Below are 18,138 nucleotides of genomic sequence, written 5' to 3' on the forward strand. Positions count from 1 at the left end.
TAGTTCATCCATGCAACCTTTAAATGCTTGCCATTGCATATCCACCGTCAATCCTTTAAGTGTCATTTGCCAGTCTATCTTAGCTAATTCACGTCTCATACCTTCAAAGTTACCCCTCTTTAAGTTCAGAACCTTTGTTTCTGAATTAACTATGTCACTCTCCATCTTAATGAAGAATTCCACCATATTATGGTCACTCTTACCCAAAGGGCCTCTCACGACAAGATTGCTAATTAACCCTTCCTCATTGCTCAAAACCCAGTCCAGAATAGCCTGCTCTCTAGTTGGTTCCTCGACATGTTGGTTCAAAAAACCATCCCGCATACATTCCAAGAAATCCTCTTCCTCAGCACCTTTACCAATTTGGTTCACCCAATCTACATGTAGATTGAAGTCACCCATTATAACTGCTGTTCCTTTATTGCACACATTTCTAATTTCCTGCTTAATACCATCTCCGACCTCACTACTACTGTTAGGTGGCCTGTACACAACTCCCACCAGCGTCTTCTGCCCCTTAGTGTTACGCAGCTCTACCCATATCGATTCCACATCTTCCTGGCTTATGTCCTTCCTTTCTATTGCGTTAGTCTCTTCTTTAATGCCACCCCACCTCCCCTTCTTTCATGTCTATCCCTCATGAATATTGAATATCCCTGAACGCTGAGCTCCCATCCTTGGTCACCCTGGAGCTATGTCTCTGTGATCCCAACTATATCATAATCATTAATAACTATCTGCACTTTCAATTCATCCACCTTATTATGAATGCTCCTTGCATTGATACACAAAGCCTTCAGGCGCTCTTTTACAACTCTCTTAGCCCTTATACAATTATGTTGAAAAGTGGCCCTTTTTAATGCTTGCCCTGGATTTGTCAGCCTGCCACTTTTACTCTTCTCCTTAGTACTTTTTGCTTCTACCCTCACTTTACACCCCGCTGTCTCTCTGCACTGGTTCCCATCCCCCTGTTGTGAACTAACCTCCTCTCGCCTAGCCTCTTTAATTTGATTCCCACCCCCCAACCATTCTAGTTTAAAGTCACCTCAGTAGCCCTCGCTAATCTCCCTGCCAGGATATTGGTCCCCCTAGGATTCAAGTGCAACCCGTCCTTTTTGTACAGGTCACGCCTGCGCCAATAGAGGTCCCAGTGATCCAAAAACTTGAATCCCTGCCCCCTGCTCCAATCCCTCAGCCACGCATTTATCCTCCACCTCATTGCATTCCTACTCTCACTGTCGCGTGGCACAGGCAGTAATCCCGAGATTACTACCTTTGCGGTCCTTTTTCTCAACTCCCTTCCTAGCTCCCTATACCCTCCTTTCAGGACCTCATCCCTTTTCCTACCTATGTCATTGGTACCTATATGTACCATGACCTCTGGCTCCTCAACCCCCCCACTTGAATACTTTATATTTTTCATTTAGAGACACTAAGGTGGAACAGGCTTTTCCGGCCCTTCGAGCTGCGCCGTCCAGACCCTAACCTAATCACGGGACGATTTACAATGACACATTAACCTTCTAACTGCTATGTCTTTGGACTGTGGGAGGAGACTGGAGCACCTGGAGGAAACCCACACATTCCACGAGGATGATGTACTAACAATGTACAGATAACGCTGGGACTGAACTGCGTTTTCCGATGCCCCAACCTGTAATAGCATCATGATAACCACCGCAGTACTGTGGCACCTATTTGAATATGCCAGAGCAGTATTCATTATCTTACAGTCTTGTTTGCAGCAGATGTTTGTGGGAGCTTATACAGAACATAGAACGTCAAACAGAACATAGAACATAGGACATACAACAGAACACAGGACATAGAACAGAACATAGGACATAGAACATAGAACATAGAACATAGGACATAGGGCAATGGACATAGAACAGAACGTAGGACATAGGACATAGAACATAGAACAGAACGTAGAACAGAACATAGGACATAGAACATAGGACATAGGACAATGGACATAGAACAGAACATAGGACATAGGAAATAGGACATAGAACAGTCCAGCAAGTACAAGCCTTTTGGCCCACAGTGCTGTGACGAACTTTTAACCTATGCTAAGATCACCCTAACCATTCCTCCCGCACAACTATCCACTTTTCTTTCATCCACATGCCTATCTAAGGGACTCTTAGGTATCCCTAATGTACCTGCCTGGACCACCACCACCGCCACTAGCAGTGCGTTCCACCACCCACTACTGGCACTGCTTTGCAGCACCAACCACTCTGTGTAAAAAAAACTAGCTTTAATTTCCTCCCTAATCATCGTCAAATTACGCCCTTGCCATTTCCATCCTTGGAAAAAGTCTCTGACTATTGATTCGATCGATGCCTCTTCTCATCTTGTACACCTCTGTCAGATCACCTCTCATCCTCCTTTGATCTGAAGAGAAAAACCCTCGCTCATTCAGCTTATCCTCATTAGAGCTGCTCTCTTATCCAGGAGGCATCCTGGTAAATCTCCTCTGCAGCCTCCCCAGAGCTTCCACATTCTTCCTGTAATGAGGCCCACTGGTATTATCTATTTCTGCCGTGGGAATAATTGGAATAATTGTCTGGCTATCTGCTTGATTCCTGCTTTTTATCATCTCATTGGCTCTGCATTTCCCGACATCCAGCGTAACGTTGCCTCTGCATCTCCTGACATCCGACATCTCATTGGCACTGCATTTCCCTACATCCGGCATCTCGTTGGCACTGCATATCCCGACATCTGGCATCTCGTTGGCACTGCATCTCCCGACATCCAGCATCTCATTGGCTCTGCATCTCCCGACATCCGGCATCTCATTGGCACTACATTTCCGGACATAGAACATAGAACATAGAATAGTACAGCACAGTGCAGGCCCTTTGGCCCACAATGATTGTGCCGACCCTCAAACCCTGCCTCCCATATAAGCCCCCACCTTAGATTCCTCCATATACCTGTCTAGTAGTCTCTTAAACTTCACTAGTGTATCTGCCTCCACCAATGACTCAGGCAGTGAATTCCACGCACCCACCACTCTCTGAGTAAAAAACCTTCCTCTAATATCCCCCTTGAACTTCCCACCCCTTACCTTAAAGCCATGTCCTCTTGTATTGAGCAGTGGTGCCCTGGGGAAGAGGCACTGGCTATCCACTCTATCTATTCCTCTTATTATCTTGTACACCTCTATCATGTCTCCTCTCATCCTCCTTCTCTCCAAAGAGTAAAGCCCTAGCTCCCTTAATCTCTGATCATAATGCATACTCTCTAAACCGGGCAGCATCCTGGTAAATCTCCTCTGTACCCTTTCCAATGCTTCCACATCCTTCCTATAGTGAGGTGACCAGAACTGGACACAGTACTCCAAGTGTGGCCTAACCAGAGTTTTATAGAGCTCCATCATTACATCGTGACTCTTAAACTCTATCCCTCAACTTATGAAAGCTAACACCCCATAAGCTTTCTTAACTACCCTATCCACCTGTGAGGCAACTTTCAGGGATCTCTGGACATGTACCCCCAGATCCCTCTGCTCCTCCACACTACCAAGTATCCTGCCATTTACTTTGTACTCTGCCTTGGAGTTTGTCCTTCCAAAGTGTACCACCTCACACTTCTCCGGGTTGAACTCCATCTGCCACTTCTCAGCCCACTTCTGCATCCTATCAATGTCTCTCTGCAATCTTTGACAATCCTCTACACTATCTACAACACCACCAACCTTTGTGTTGTCTGCAAACTTGCCAACCCACCCTTCTACCCCCACATCCAGGTCGTTAATAAAAATCACGAAAAGTAGAGGTCCCAGAACAGATCCTTGTGGGACACCACTAGTCACAATCCTCCAATCTGAATGTACTCCCTCCACCACCACCCTCTGCCTTCTGCAGGCAAGCCAATTCTGAATTCACCTGGCCAAACTTCCCTGGATCCCATGCCTTCTAACTTTCTGAATAAGCCTACCGTGTGGAACCTTGTCAAATGTCTTACTAAAATCCATATAGATCACATCCACTGCACTACCCTCATCTGTATGCCTGGTCACCTCCTCAAAGAACTCTATCAGGCTTGTTAGACACAATCTGCCCTTCACAAAGCCATGCTGACTGTCCCTGATCAGACCCTGATTCTCTAAATGCCCATCGATCCTATCTCTAAGAATCTTTTCCAACAGCTTTCCCACCACAGACGTAAGGCTCACTGACCTATAATTACCCGGACTATCCCTACTACCTTTTTTGAACAAGGGAAAAACATTCGCCTCCCTCCAATCCTCCGGTACCATTCCCATGGACAACGAGGACATAAAGATCCTAGCCAGAGGCTCAGCAATCTCTTCTCTCGCCTCGTGGAGCAGCCTGGGGAATATTCCGTCAGGTCCCGGGGACTTATCCGTCCTAATGTATTTTAACAACTCCAAAACCTCCTCTCCCTTAATATCAGTATGCTCCAGAACATCAACCTCACTCATATTGTCCTCACCATCATCAAGTTCCCTCTCATTTGTGAATACCGAAGAGAAGTATTCATTGAGGACCTCGCTCACTTCCACAGCCTCCAGGCTCATCTTCCCACCTTTATCTCTAATCAGTCCTACCTTCACTCCTGTCATCCTTTTTTTCTTCACATAATTGAAGAATGCCTTGGGGTTTTCCTTTACCCTACTCGCCAAGGCCTTCTCATGCCCCCTTCTTGCTCTTCTCAGCCCCTTCTTAAGCTCCTTTCTTGCTTCCCTATATTCCTCAATAGACCCATCTGATCCTTGCTTCCTAAACCTCATCTATGCTGCCTTCTTCCTCCTGACTAGATTTTCCACCTCACTTGTCACCCATGGTTCCTTCACCCTACCATTCTTTATCTTCCTCACCGGGACAAATTTATCCCTTACATCCCGCAAGAGATCTCTAAACATCGACCACATGTCCATAGTACATTTCCCTGCAAAAACATCATCCCAATTCACACCTGCAAGTTCTAGCCTTATAGCCTCATAATTTGCCTTTCCCCAATTAAAAATATTCCTGTCCTCTTTGATTCTATCCTTTTCCATGATAATTATAAAGGCCAGGGAGCGGTGGTCACTATCCCCCAGATGCTCACCCACTGAGAGATCTGTGACCTGACCCGGTTCATTACCTAGTACTAGATCTAGTATGGCATTCCCCCTGGTCGGCCTGTCCACATACTGTGACAGGAATCCATCCTGGACACACTTAACAAATTCTGCCCCATCTAAACCCTTGGAACTAATCAGGTGCCAATCAATATTAGGGAAGTTAAAGTCACCCATGATAACAACCCTGTTATTTTTGCACCTTTCCGAAACCTGCCTTCAATCTGCTCCTCTGTATCTCTGCTGCTACCAGGGGGCCTATAGAATACTCCCAATAGAGGAACTGCTCCTTTCCTGTTCCTGACTTCCACCCATACTGACTCAAAAGAGGATCCTGCCTCATTACCCACCCTTTCTGTAGCTGTAATATTATCCCTGACCGGTAATGCCACCCCTTCTTCCCTTTTTCTGCCCTCTCTATCCCTTTTAAAGCACTGAAATCCAGGAATATTGAGAATCCATTCCTGCCCTGGTGTCAGCCAAGTCTCTGTAATGGCCACTACATCATAATTCCATGTATGTATCCAAGCTCTCAATTCATCACCTTTGTTCCTGATGCTTCTTGCATTGAGGTACACACATTTCAACCCTTCTACCTTACTGTCTTTACACTGTTTATTCTGCTTCTCTTTCCTCAAAGCCTCTCTGTATGTTAGATCTGGCTTTACTCCATGCACTTCTTTCACTGCTCTATCACTCATCCGGCATCTCGTTGGCTCTGCATCTCCCGAAATCCGGCATCTTGTTGGCTCTGTATCTCTTGAACTCCGGCATCTTGTCGGCACTGTATTTCCCGACATCCAGCAGTGGATGGAGTGCATCGCGTGTCAAATAGCTCAGCAAGTACAGAGGAAGCGGAAGTCATTAAAATGAGCCACTCTGAGTGGTCTAACCCTAAAACAGAGGAAATGAGGAATACATAGATATTCCTTCACAGGCTGAAGTTAAACATGGCACCAAGGAAGAACTTCCTTTGGAAATTTCCAGATAAATTTGTTTCTCAGTCCAGGTAAAAATATTGACCTGAAACATTGACTCTCCACAAATGCTGCTCCACCTATTCAGATTTACCAGCAGACTTTAACTTTATTTTAAATAATTCTTTCTTTATAATTTTGAATGTTTTTGTTTTTGTTGTATTGTTGCACTCTGACCAACACACTACAGCAAACTCTGAACACACGTAAATGTACAGTATTGTGTAAAAGTCTTAGGCACAGAGATAGCTAGGGTACCTACGACCTCTGCCTGGTATTGTAGTAATTTCATGTTTGGCACTGTACTGCTGCCACAAAAAGAAACAAATTTTCATGACATATATGAGTGATGATAAACCTGATTCTGATATGGGTCTGTATTGGGGACAGAGAGTGGGAAGGGGGCGGGGAGAGGGGAATCATGGTTGGGAAAAGGGGAAGGGAGAGGGGAGGGAGTGGGAAGCACCAGAGAGACATTCTGTAATGATCAATAAACCAATTGTTTGGAATGAAGTAACCCTGCCTGGTGTCTCAGTGGGGTGTGTCTGCATTCCCACCATCCCCCGCCCCTGGCCGTCCTTCTCTGCCACTTAACCCTTCCCACGATGCCCCACCCTCGCCATCCTTTGCTCCTGGCAGGTTTACTAACTTGCTCCACGTAGATAAATACAGTACTGTGCAAAACCCTTAGGCACCCCCACCTAAGACTTTTGCACAGTATTGTATTTGCGAACAGAGTTGATGTTTAATCTTCCTGCAGTAAGGGTCTTTGTTCTTTTCTCCCCCTTTCCCTACATCTTAAACCAGAGCCCACTTACCTTCAAGTGGGCAGAACGGCAGCGATTGCTTTACCTTGCCAAGCATCACGGATTGCGGTTTGATTCCCGCTGCTGTCTGTCCATTCTCCTCATCACCCCGTGGGCTTCCTGCAGGTGCTCCAGCTTCACCCCACAGTCCAAAGGCATATGGGTTAGGGAGACACCTTTTCCGTAGTGCATTTCACTGCATGTTTCAATGTTCTTATGAACAGCACCAGTGACAAACAAAGCCAGTCTTTAAGTTTTCCCAACCCAAATTGAAATTATTAACAGTTCGAGTTCTTCTCTACACACAGGCTGTTGACCTATTGAAAATTTCTGGCATTTCCTGGCATTATTCCAGATTTTCTGCTTCCACGGTGTTTTGTGTTTTCATAAAGAAGGTGTTTGATGGGGTCGATTGTACCATATCAGCCCAAGGACCTGGGTTCAGGGACATCTGTGCTCATTCCATCCAGCTGTTTCACAATTCACCTTTCATAATTGGTAAGGTCAAGGATGTCCATTGTCGATGCACAGCCTTCAGCTCTGTCTAAAGCTCCTTGAACCATGAAGAAACCCACGCCTGCACACGTCATAACCTGGACAACATGGCTGCACCTTATAACACGCCTGTATATGTCAAAACCTGGACAACATACCTGTATAAGTCAAAATCTGGACAACACGCCTGTACACAGCAAGGCCTGGACAACACACCTGCAGAAAGCAAGGCCTGGACAACATGTAATAGGCATGTATAAGGTTACGAGAGACAAAGATAGTGGAGATATTAAGTGCCTGTTTCCCATATAGGGTTGTTTAAAGGTAGACCAGGGGGATTTAAGGTGAGAGAGAAAGAAAAGAAAATTGAACGTTACAATACAGGAACTGTCTCTTCCAACCAAGTCCAGCTCCTGGCCGTCACATGTGGCTTAGCCACTAAGCCTGACAGATCCATTTTTACTGACAGGAGACAGGGAAAAGACAGGTTACTGGCACCTTAAAACCAGTCGCTTCTGGAAGATGGGGATCATCAACCATGGTTGGCAGCTCATCTCGGAGAAGGAAAGCACTGATATCAAACCTCCGCTGCCTTGTGGCTATACCCACTCATGGGAAGGCTTCAGGAGTAAACCCCGAGGAAAAATCTTCCTAAACCAGTCCCACATTGATATCAACGCTGACTGACAACTCCTGCAGCACCGGTGGTGCCAAACTGTATCGGTCTCTGCCGTTCCTTTGGATTCATCGGCTGTTAGAGAGGGGAGCCTACTCATGAGCAACAGCTAGTTTTTCATATCGTACTGCCCTGGCTTGAGTATCGACTGAGACAGCCTACCAACCTAGAGACTCCAGCTCTGTCTTGGGGTTTACTCCTGAATCCTTCCCCAAGAGTGGGTACAGCTGCAAGGCAGAGGAGGTTTGAGATCGCAGTTTTCCTTCTCCTCAATGAGCTGCCAACCATGGCTAATGAGTCCCACCTGGCCAAATGTGGGAAGTTAGGTTTGCGGTTTCAGTCAGTGGGAACAGAAGACACTCTTTACCAGTAAGTAGGTTAACTGTTTATTTACAAAACAAAACAGACACAAAGTGATGATAATGCCATTAATTTTAAGGTAACTGTGGGGTCTGGACATTAGTTTAGATTCTAAATTGGAGAAAAGTCAAATTGAACGGTACAGTATCAGAAAGGATCTGACGAGTGTAGTTTGGGACAGGCTATTTTCTGACAAGTGCTGTTTGGGACAGGCTGTTTTCTGGCAAAGGTGTACTTGCTAAGTGGGAAGTCTTCAGAAGTGAAATTTTGAGAATACAAAGCTTGCATGTTCCTGTCAGAATAAAGGACAAGGAGATACTGTAGGTATCTAGAGAAGGGGCAGTGTTGGATCTCCTGTTAGGGAATGAGATAGGTCAGGTGACAGAGGTTTGTGTTGGGGAGCACTTCAGGTCCAGTGATCACAATGCCATTAGTTTCAATATAATTATGGAGAATGATAGGACTAGACCCAGGGTTGAGATTTTTGATTGGAGAAAGGCTAACTTTGAGGAGATGTGAAAGGATTTAGAAGGAGTGGATTAGGACAATTTGTTGTATGGGAAGGATGTAATAGAGAAATGGAGGTCATTTAAAGGTGAAATTTTGAGGGTACAGAATCTTTATGTTCCTGTCAGGTTGAAAGGAAAGGTTAAAAGTTTGAGAGAGCCATGGTTGTCAAGGGATATTGGAAACTTGGTCGGGAAAAAAAGAAAGATCTACAATAAATATAGGCAGCATGGAGTAAATGAGGTACTCGAGGAATATAAAGAATGTAAAAAGAATTTTAAGAACGAAATTAGAAAAGCTAAAAGAAGATATGAGGTTGCTTTGGCAAGTAAGGTGAAAATAAATCCAAAGGGTTTCTACAGTTATATTAATAGCAAAAGGATAGTGAGGGATAAAATTGGTCCCTTAGAGAATCAGAGTGGACGGCTATGCATGGAGCCAAAAGAGATGGGGGAGATTTTGAACAATTTCTTTTCTTCAGTATTCACTAAGGAGAAGGATATTGAATTGTGTAAGGTAAGGGAAACAAGTAGGGTAGTTATGGAAACTATGATGATTAAAGAAGAGGAAGTGCTGGTGTTTTTAAGGAATATAAAAGCGGATAAGTCTCCGGGTCCTGACAGGATATTCCCTAGGACCTTGAGGGAAATTAGTGTAGAAATAGCAGGGGCTCTGGCAGAAATATTTCAAATGTCATTAGAAACCGGGATGGTGCTGGAGGATTGGCGTATTGCTCATGTTGCTCCATTGTTTAAAATGGGTTTGAAGAGTAAACCTTGCAATTATCGGCCTGTGAGTTTGACGTCAGTGTTGGGTAAATTGATGGAAAGTGTTCTTAGAGATGGTATATATAATTATCTGGATAGACAGGGTCTGATTAAGAACAGTCAACGTGGATTTTTTGCGTGGAAGGTCATGTTTGACAAATCTTATTGAATTTTTTGAAGAGGTTACTAGGAAAGTTGACAAGGGTAAAGCAGTGGATGTTGTCTATATGGACTTCAGTAAGACCTTTGATAAGGTTCCACACAGAAGGTTAGTTAGGAAGGTTCAATCATTAGGTATTAATATTGAAGTAGTAAAATGGATTCAGCAGTGGCTGGATGGGAGATGCCAGAGAGTAGTGGTGGATAACTGTTTGTCAGATAGGACGCCGGTGTCTAGTTGTGTGCCTCAGGGATCTGTACTGGGTCCAATGTTGTTTGTCATATATATTAATGATCTGGATGATGGGATGGTAAATTGGATTAGTAAGTATGCAGATGATACTAAGATAGGTGGAGTTGTGTATAATGAAGTAGGTTTTCAAAGCTTGCAGAGAGATTTAGGCCAGTTAGAAGAGTGGGCTGAAAGATGGCAGATGGAGTTTAATGCTGATAAATGTGAGGTGCTACATTTTAGTAGGACTAATCAAAATAGGACATACATGGTAAATGGTAGGACATTGAAGAATGCAGTAGAACAGAGGGATCTAGGAATAATGGTGCATAGTTCCCTGAAGGTGGAAACTCATGTGGATAGGGTGGTGAAGAAAGCTTTTGGTATGCTGGCCTTTATTAATCAGAGCATTGAGTATAGGAGTTGGGAAGTAATGTTGAAATTGTACAAGGCATTGGTGAGGCCAAATTTGGAATATTGTGTACAGTTCTGGTCACCGAATTATAGGAAAGATGTCAACAAAATAGAGAGAGTACAGAGGAGGTTTACTAGAATGTTACCTGCGTTTCATCACCTAAGTTACAGAGAAAGGTTGAACAAGTTGGGTCTTTATTCTATGGAGAGTAGAAGGTTGAGGGGGGACTTGATAGAGGTATTTAAAATTATGAGGGGGATAGATAGAGTTGACGTGGATAGGCTTTTTCCATTGAGAGTGGGGGAGATTCAAACAAGAGGACATGAGTTGAGAGTTAAAGGACAAAAGTTTAGGGGTAACATGAGGGGGAACTTCTTTACACAGAGAGTGGTAGCTGTGTGGACGAGCTTCCAGCAGAAATGGTTGAGGCAGGACAGGAAAGGACTGAGGGTTATGGGCTGAGTGCAGGTCAGTGGGACTAGGTGAGAGTAAGAGTTCGGCACGGACTAGAAGGGCCGAGATGGCCTGTTTCCGTGCTGTAATTGTTATATGGTTATATGGTTTAGAGAAACTTGATTTTCAAGAGATATTGACCCATGAAGGCACTCACTCAGTGTTTTAGAAACAGCTTCTTCCCCTCCACCTTCAGCCTTCTGAAGATTCCACAAACCCATGAACACTGCCGCAGTATTTTGCTCTCTTCTTACGCTAACCTTTTTAATATTTCTTATTGTAACTTAGAATTTTTATATATAGCAAAGTACCACTGCTGCAAAACTACAAATTTCATGACGTGTGTCAGTTCCGCTATTTCATCATGGCTCATCCACTCCCTTCAGACCCAGTCTCATGTGTGGCACCTTGTCGAATGTCTTCTGAAAATCCAGGTACACTACACCCTCTTTTGTCCATTCTGCTTGTTATTTAGTCAAATAATTCCAACAGATTTTTCAAGCAAAGTTTTCCTTTGAGGAAACCATGCTGACTTCAGCCTATTTTATCGCGTGTCTCCAAGTACCCCAAAACCACATCCTAAACAATCGACTCCAACATCTTCCCAACCACCGAGTCCAGACTAACTGCCCTGTAATTTCCTCTCTTCTGCCTCTCTCCCTTCTTGAAGAGTGGAATGACATTTTCAATTTTCCAGTCCGCTGGAACCATGCCAGGATCTATGGATTCTTGAAACATTACTACTGGTACCTCCACGATCTCTCCAGCCACCTCTTTCCAGAACTCTGGGGTGTAGTTTAGGTAATTATCTACCTTTAGACCTTTCAGTTTCCCAAGAACCTTCTCCCTAGTAATAGCAACTTCACACAGTCCTGACCCCTGACACTCTCGAACTTCTGGCATTCTGCCTAATGCAAAATACTTATTCAGTTAGTCTGCCACTTACATGTCCCCCATAGCTACCTGTCCAGCATAGTTTTCCAGTGATCCAATATTTACACTCACTTCTCTTTTACTCTTCATATATCCAAGGAAATATTTGATATCCACTTTAATATTATTGGCTAGCTTACCTTTGTATTCCATCTTTTACCTCTTTAGGACTTTTTTAGTTGTCGTCTGCTGGTTTTTAAAAGCTTCCCAATCCTTTAACTTCCCACTAGACTTTGCTCTATTATAAGCCCACTCTTTGTCTTTGATTTCCCTTGTCAGCCATGGCTTAAGTTTAAGATGAGAATGGAGAAATTTACCGGGGGGCTTACTTTACACCTTGTTCTGTTGCTTGCCCAAGCCACTAAAGTTCTATTGGAATTCTTGTGAATAATCTCTGGTTTCCATCTCTAATTGTAGACACTGGGGGTTTAGATGAGATTCAGATGATTCAGTCAGTTGTTGGGGTGAACAGGTAAACCATTTCCTCTGGTGCAGGGAGGGTCTGTGGTATTATCCAGAAAGGATTCAAGCCTGGTGCAGGGAGGGGTCAGTGTTGTATTGTTCAAGAATGACTCAGGCCTGGTGCAGGGAGGGGTCTGTGGTATTGTCCCAGGAAGGATTCAAGGCTGATAAAGGGACACTTAGACAAAGACAGGCAGAAATTGGTATTTGTCACCACCCCCAAAGATTTTGAGATGCTGACTAGAACCAATAAATACATATTCTCCCCATGGAATGTACAGGTATAGGTTTCCTCTGGGTGCTCTGTTTCCTCCCAGAGTCCAAAGATGTACCAGTTGGTAGGTTAATTGCTGATTGTAAATTGTCCTGTGACTAGCCTAGGGTTAAATTGGTGGGTTACTAGTGGCGTGCCTAGTTACTAGTGGCTGAAGGGCTTGTTCCATGCTGTACCTCTAAATAAATATATTAAAAATAAATAAATAAATAAGCCATTAATATAAAACAGGGGACATTTGATGGATCAGGCAGAGGTTTGTGGAGAGGAAATTAGTTTCAGGTAGATAATCATTCATCAGAAATCCCCAGCACTTTCTGTTTTCACTTCAGATCTCCAGCAGCCAGAGTATTTCCCCTTTGATTGGTAAATTGGCAAATTGGTTTATTATTGTCACCGGTACTGAGACACAGTGAAACACCCATCTTGCATACTGTTCATACAGATCAGATAATTACATAGTGCATTGAGGTAGAACGAGGTAAGTCAATACCAGAATGCGGGATATGGAGCTTCAGGTACAGAGAAAGTGCAGTGTGGGCAGACAATACAGTGTAAGACCATAACAAGGTAGATTGTGAGGTCAAGACTCCACCTTATTATCCTAGAGAACCATTCAATAGTCTTGTAACAGTGGGACGGAAGCTCTCCTTGAACCTGGTAGTAAGTGCTTTCAGGCTTTCATATCTTCTTCCAGTTGGGGGGGCGGCGGAGGAGAAGAGAGAATGACCAAGTCGTTGATTCTGCTGAGACAGCAAGAAGTGTAGACAGAGTCCACACAGGGGAGGCTGATCTGCGGGATGTGCTGAGCTGTGTCTACAACTCTGTGCAGGGAATCTTCTGGTGGAGAAGAGATAATGGAGTGCATGGACAAAGTTACAGCGTAGGCCAACCTGAGCACAATAGAATGGGGCAAAATGCCAGAGCTGTTGTCCAATATGACCAACGACCAGTGACCAGCTCCACCAGACTCACTCAGCAGATCCACTCTCAGCTCATAGCATTTAACATCCCAGAAACTACAATGGAATTTGTAGAAATAAATGTCTGCTTAATTACTTACAGTCATGAATTAGAGATAGTGCCGTGACTCACTTTTCTGTAGATTTTAGATAGAAGGAATGACAATCAATCAAAGGTCACTAAATTAACATTAGAAGCAATGAGCATTCACTTTAAAAATCATCCTTGGAATGATAGATTCATCGAGTTTCTACAGCATGGCAACAAGCCTTTTGGCCCATCGGCTCCATGCTGATCCATTTATACTAATCTCATTTCCCTACACCAGGTAAGTGTCCTTCCATGGCTTGTCTACTTAAGTAGCTGTCTAAGTATCTCTTAAATGTCGTGATTGTGTCAGATTCCACCTGCTCCTTTGGCCTTGTGTATCAACAAATCTCTATGTAAAAAACATTCCCTACAAATCACCATGCAAACTCATTCCCCTCACCTTGAACCCATAGCTTCCTGTTCTTGATGTCCCCAGCATGAGAAAAAAGTTTCTAACCATCCACTCAGTGTCAGGAGCAGGCAACCCCCCACCAGCTAATCTGCTTCACCTGCCATTCACAACAGACTCAACACCTGCAGCCTATTTAACCCCAAATCTCAGCCATGTCCTTGTTCACTCATCAAATTAACCAGCTACTCCTGGTTTCTGTTCTCTCTTGTTCTGTAGCCCCTTGTGGTTTGTTATTTTGCGGTCTATTATTGAAGTTATCATTCACCGCTGAATTATCTCTGCTGTTCTGCTTTTGGGTCAAACCTCCACTACATTTCCTGGCACTCTGTCTAGGCCTCTTGTAATTTTGTACACCTCCTTTAGACCACACCTCAGTCTCCTTTACTCCAGAGAAAACAAGCTGATCCTATCCGATCTCTTCCCTTCCAGGCAACATCCTGGTGAATCTCCTCTGCACTCTCTCCAGTGCAATCATGTCCATCTTGCCATCATTGGCTTCTTCTGGAGCTATGTCAACAATTGAAGCCTGAAGTTTGGTAGATCAGAAGTTTGGAAGTGAAAGTCCAAAGGCCGAAGTCCTGGGCCTATGAGTCTCAAGCCCATTGAGAAAGTCATAGTGGACTCGGAGGCCTGGCCGGGGGTTGGAGGATGCTCTGTGTGGGTGTGTGGGTGGGGGGGGAGGAAATGTTTTTGCTATTGTTGTTTCGTTTCGTGGTGTGTTGTGTGTTGTTGCATTCAGTTTTACTCTGCTGAACGTTGTCAGCATGTCGCCAGAATATGTGGTAATACTTGTGGGCTGCTCCCACTACATTTTTGGGTGTGTTGGTTGTTAATGCAAATGACACATAACAGTGTATGCTTCCATGTATTCGTGATCAACTTTAATCTGAATTCTTGAGCCTGCGGCACTAAAGTGGCCATAAACACATTTCCGTTTGTTTGAGTTTGTTCTGCTTAATGCATCTTTCATTAGAGTAATGTCTAGGCCAATAAAAACTAATTAATTGGTTTCAAGGTACTTGGAGAGTTAGAAAGCCCTGATACATACACGTTGTTGTGTTGTTCTGCTTAACACCGTGGGCTTGCTTTGTTGGACTCAGAATGTGTGGTGAAATTAAGGGGCTGCCTCCAGCACATCCTTATGTTTTGTTGGTTGCTAACGCAAACGGGAGGAGGGGAAGATGGCGGCACGACACAGCACGTGTGGCCTCTCCGGCGATGAATATCTGTAATCTATCAAGTAGGAGGCCGTGAACAATCCTGATTTGATGGAGGCAGACGTGAGAGCACGGAGAAACATCTGGTGAAACTTCTGAAATGCCTGCTTCGCTGCCGCTGCTACTGTGTGATCCAAAATCTCCGGAGGGGAAGGCCCCGAATCCTCGGCTTTGCCTACTATTTGGCAGCTGGGGTCAGGGTCAAAGTGCTCAGCAGAGATGGTGCTCGGTGCTCAGCGTCGGAGGGCCGGTCGGAAGCTCGAAGTTTCTTCCTTCTACCGTCTGCGTGAGGTGGTGGGCTATCGGGAGTTTGAGACTTTTTTTTACCCTGCCCATGGTCTGCCCTTATCAAATTATGGAATTGCTTTGCATTGTTGGAACTATATGTTATAATTATGTGGCTTTTGTCAGTTTTAGTCTTGGTTTGTCTTGTGTTTCTGTGATATCATACCGGAGGAACATTGTAGCATTTTTTAATGCATTCATTTCTAAATGACAATAAAAGAGGACTGAGTGTCCTCATAATCTAAAGCTAAAAACGATACATTTTACTGAATATTTTGATGTAGATATGATAAACAAATGAATTTGAGAACTGTACACAATACTCTGTCTGTTCTAAACAGCTGGTGGTGTGAGACCTGATGGTTGAGGGCTAATAACTGTTCCTGAACCTGGTGGTTTGGGACCTGATGGCTGAGGGATAATAACTGTTCCTGAACCTGGTGGTGTGGGACCTGATGGCTGAGGGATAATAACTGTTCCTGAACCTGGTGGTGTGGGACCTGATGGTTGAGGGATAATGACTGTTCCTGAACCTGGTAGTGTGGGATCTGATGGTTAAGGGATAATAACTGTTCCTGAAGCTGGTGGTGTGATACCCTGCGGTTGTAGGGTAATAACTGTCCCTGAACCTGGTGGTGTAGGACCTGATGGTTGAGGGGTAATAACTGTTCCTGAACCTGGTGGTGTAGGACCTGATGGTTGTAGGGTAATAACTGTTCCTGAACATGGTGGTGTGGGACCTGATGGTTGAGGGGTAATAACTGTTCCTGAACCTGGTGGTGTGGGACCTGATGGTTGAGGGGTAATAACTGTTCCTGAACCTGGTGGTGTGGGACCTGATGGTTGAGGGGTAATAACTGTTCCTGAACATGGTGGTGTGGGACCTGATGGTTGAGGGGTAATAACTGTCCCTGAACCTGGTGGTGTGGGACCTGATGGTTGAGGGGTAATAACTGTTCCTGAACCTGGTGGTGTGGACCTGATGGTTGAGGGGTAATAACTGTCCCTGAACCGTGGTGTGGGACCTAGGTCTCCTGTGTCTCCTTCCTGTTGACAGCAGCGAGAAGAAAAACATGGCCTGGATGATGGGGTCCTCACTAATGGATACTTTCTTGTGGCAGCAATCTTTGTCGATGTAAGCTGGGCTTTACTTGTGATAGACCTATGAAGACTAGCAGACCATTTGCCTTTTTCAGCTTCTTTCAGGGAACTCGAACGTTCTTTGGCACTCTCTCATTTATGGTGTAAATCTTATCCTTAATGAACGACCCAGAATGAATCACCTTCCACTTGTTGGAATTGAGCAAATTTCACGACAGATGTAAGTAATAATAAACCAGAGTCTGCTTCTAAAATGGCCCCTGTCAACTTTCCACCCGATCTGTCTACTGCTGTAGGCTTGGACAACCTTTGTCACCATCCTCAACACCATCAGCATGTCATCCACAATCTCCTGTTGCCTTGATCGGCCAGTGTGGTTTTTAATTAAATGTAAGGTTCATTTCCAACATTCTAATGTTGTTCTGTAACACACTAAGTGGTTTTGTGGAGAATTCTTGGTCCAGTCTAGTTCCAAGAATTAATTTCAGCTCCTCTCCAGCAGAGAAGACTTCAAATGACAGCAGCCCAAAATGCTGAAAGCTGTGAATTTCCAAATGACCTTCCTCCGTTCCGTCCAACAGAGTCTGGCACTTGCAAAAGTGAAGACGGCAATAAATTTCTGTCCCTGCTAGACCCCGGGGACAGGTTTGAATGCAATAGTTCACCCAAAATGTACATAATCACTTCCCCTGAGTGTTCGATTCACCATGAGAATCTCCCCAGCCAGACAGAGGAACTGGGTTCACTGTGACAACGGTACAAGTTTGCAGAGGGATCTGGGCCAACTGGGAAAATGGCAGATGGAATCTAATGCAAACAAGTGTGAGGTGTTGCACTTTGGGAGTGCCAACCAGGGTAAGACATACACAGTGAGTGATCGGGCACTGAGGAGTGCAAGGGAACAAAGGGCTGTGGCTGAGAATTCCCTGAAAACGGTAACATCGGTAGACGGGCTCGCAAACAAAGCTTTTGCACATAAATCATCATTATGTGACATAGGTGACAAGGTCTTTGACCATGATTGTCCTTGGGAATTTTTTTTTATACAGGGCAGTGTCTTTACAAGATGAGTGATCCCAGACATTATCAATACTTTTTGGAGGTTGTCTGCCTGGAGGCAGTGGTCGCATAACCAGGACTTGTGACACACACCAGCTGCTCATACGACCACCCACCTCCTCTCATGACTTCATGTGACCTTAATCATGGGGCTAAGCAGATGCTACACCTTACCCAAGGGTGACCTGCAGGCTAGCGGAGGGCAGGAGCGCCTTACACCTCCTTTGGTAGAGACGTATCCCCACTCCGCCATGCATTTAGCACATTTGGTCTTCATAAAACAAAGTATTGATAGGGGTTGGGATGTTATATTGAAGTTGTATAAGGTGTTGGTGAGGGTTAATTTGGAGTATTGTGTACAGTTCTGGTCACCTACCTATAGGAAAGATAT

Source organism: Mobula birostris, chromosome 18 (assembly GCF_030028105.1).
Source record: "Mobula birostris isolate sMobBir1 chromosome 18, sMobBir1.hap1, whole genome shotgun sequence".
NCBI lineage: Eukaryota > Metazoa > Chordata > Chondrichthyes > Myliobatiformes > Myliobatidae > Mobula > Mobula birostris.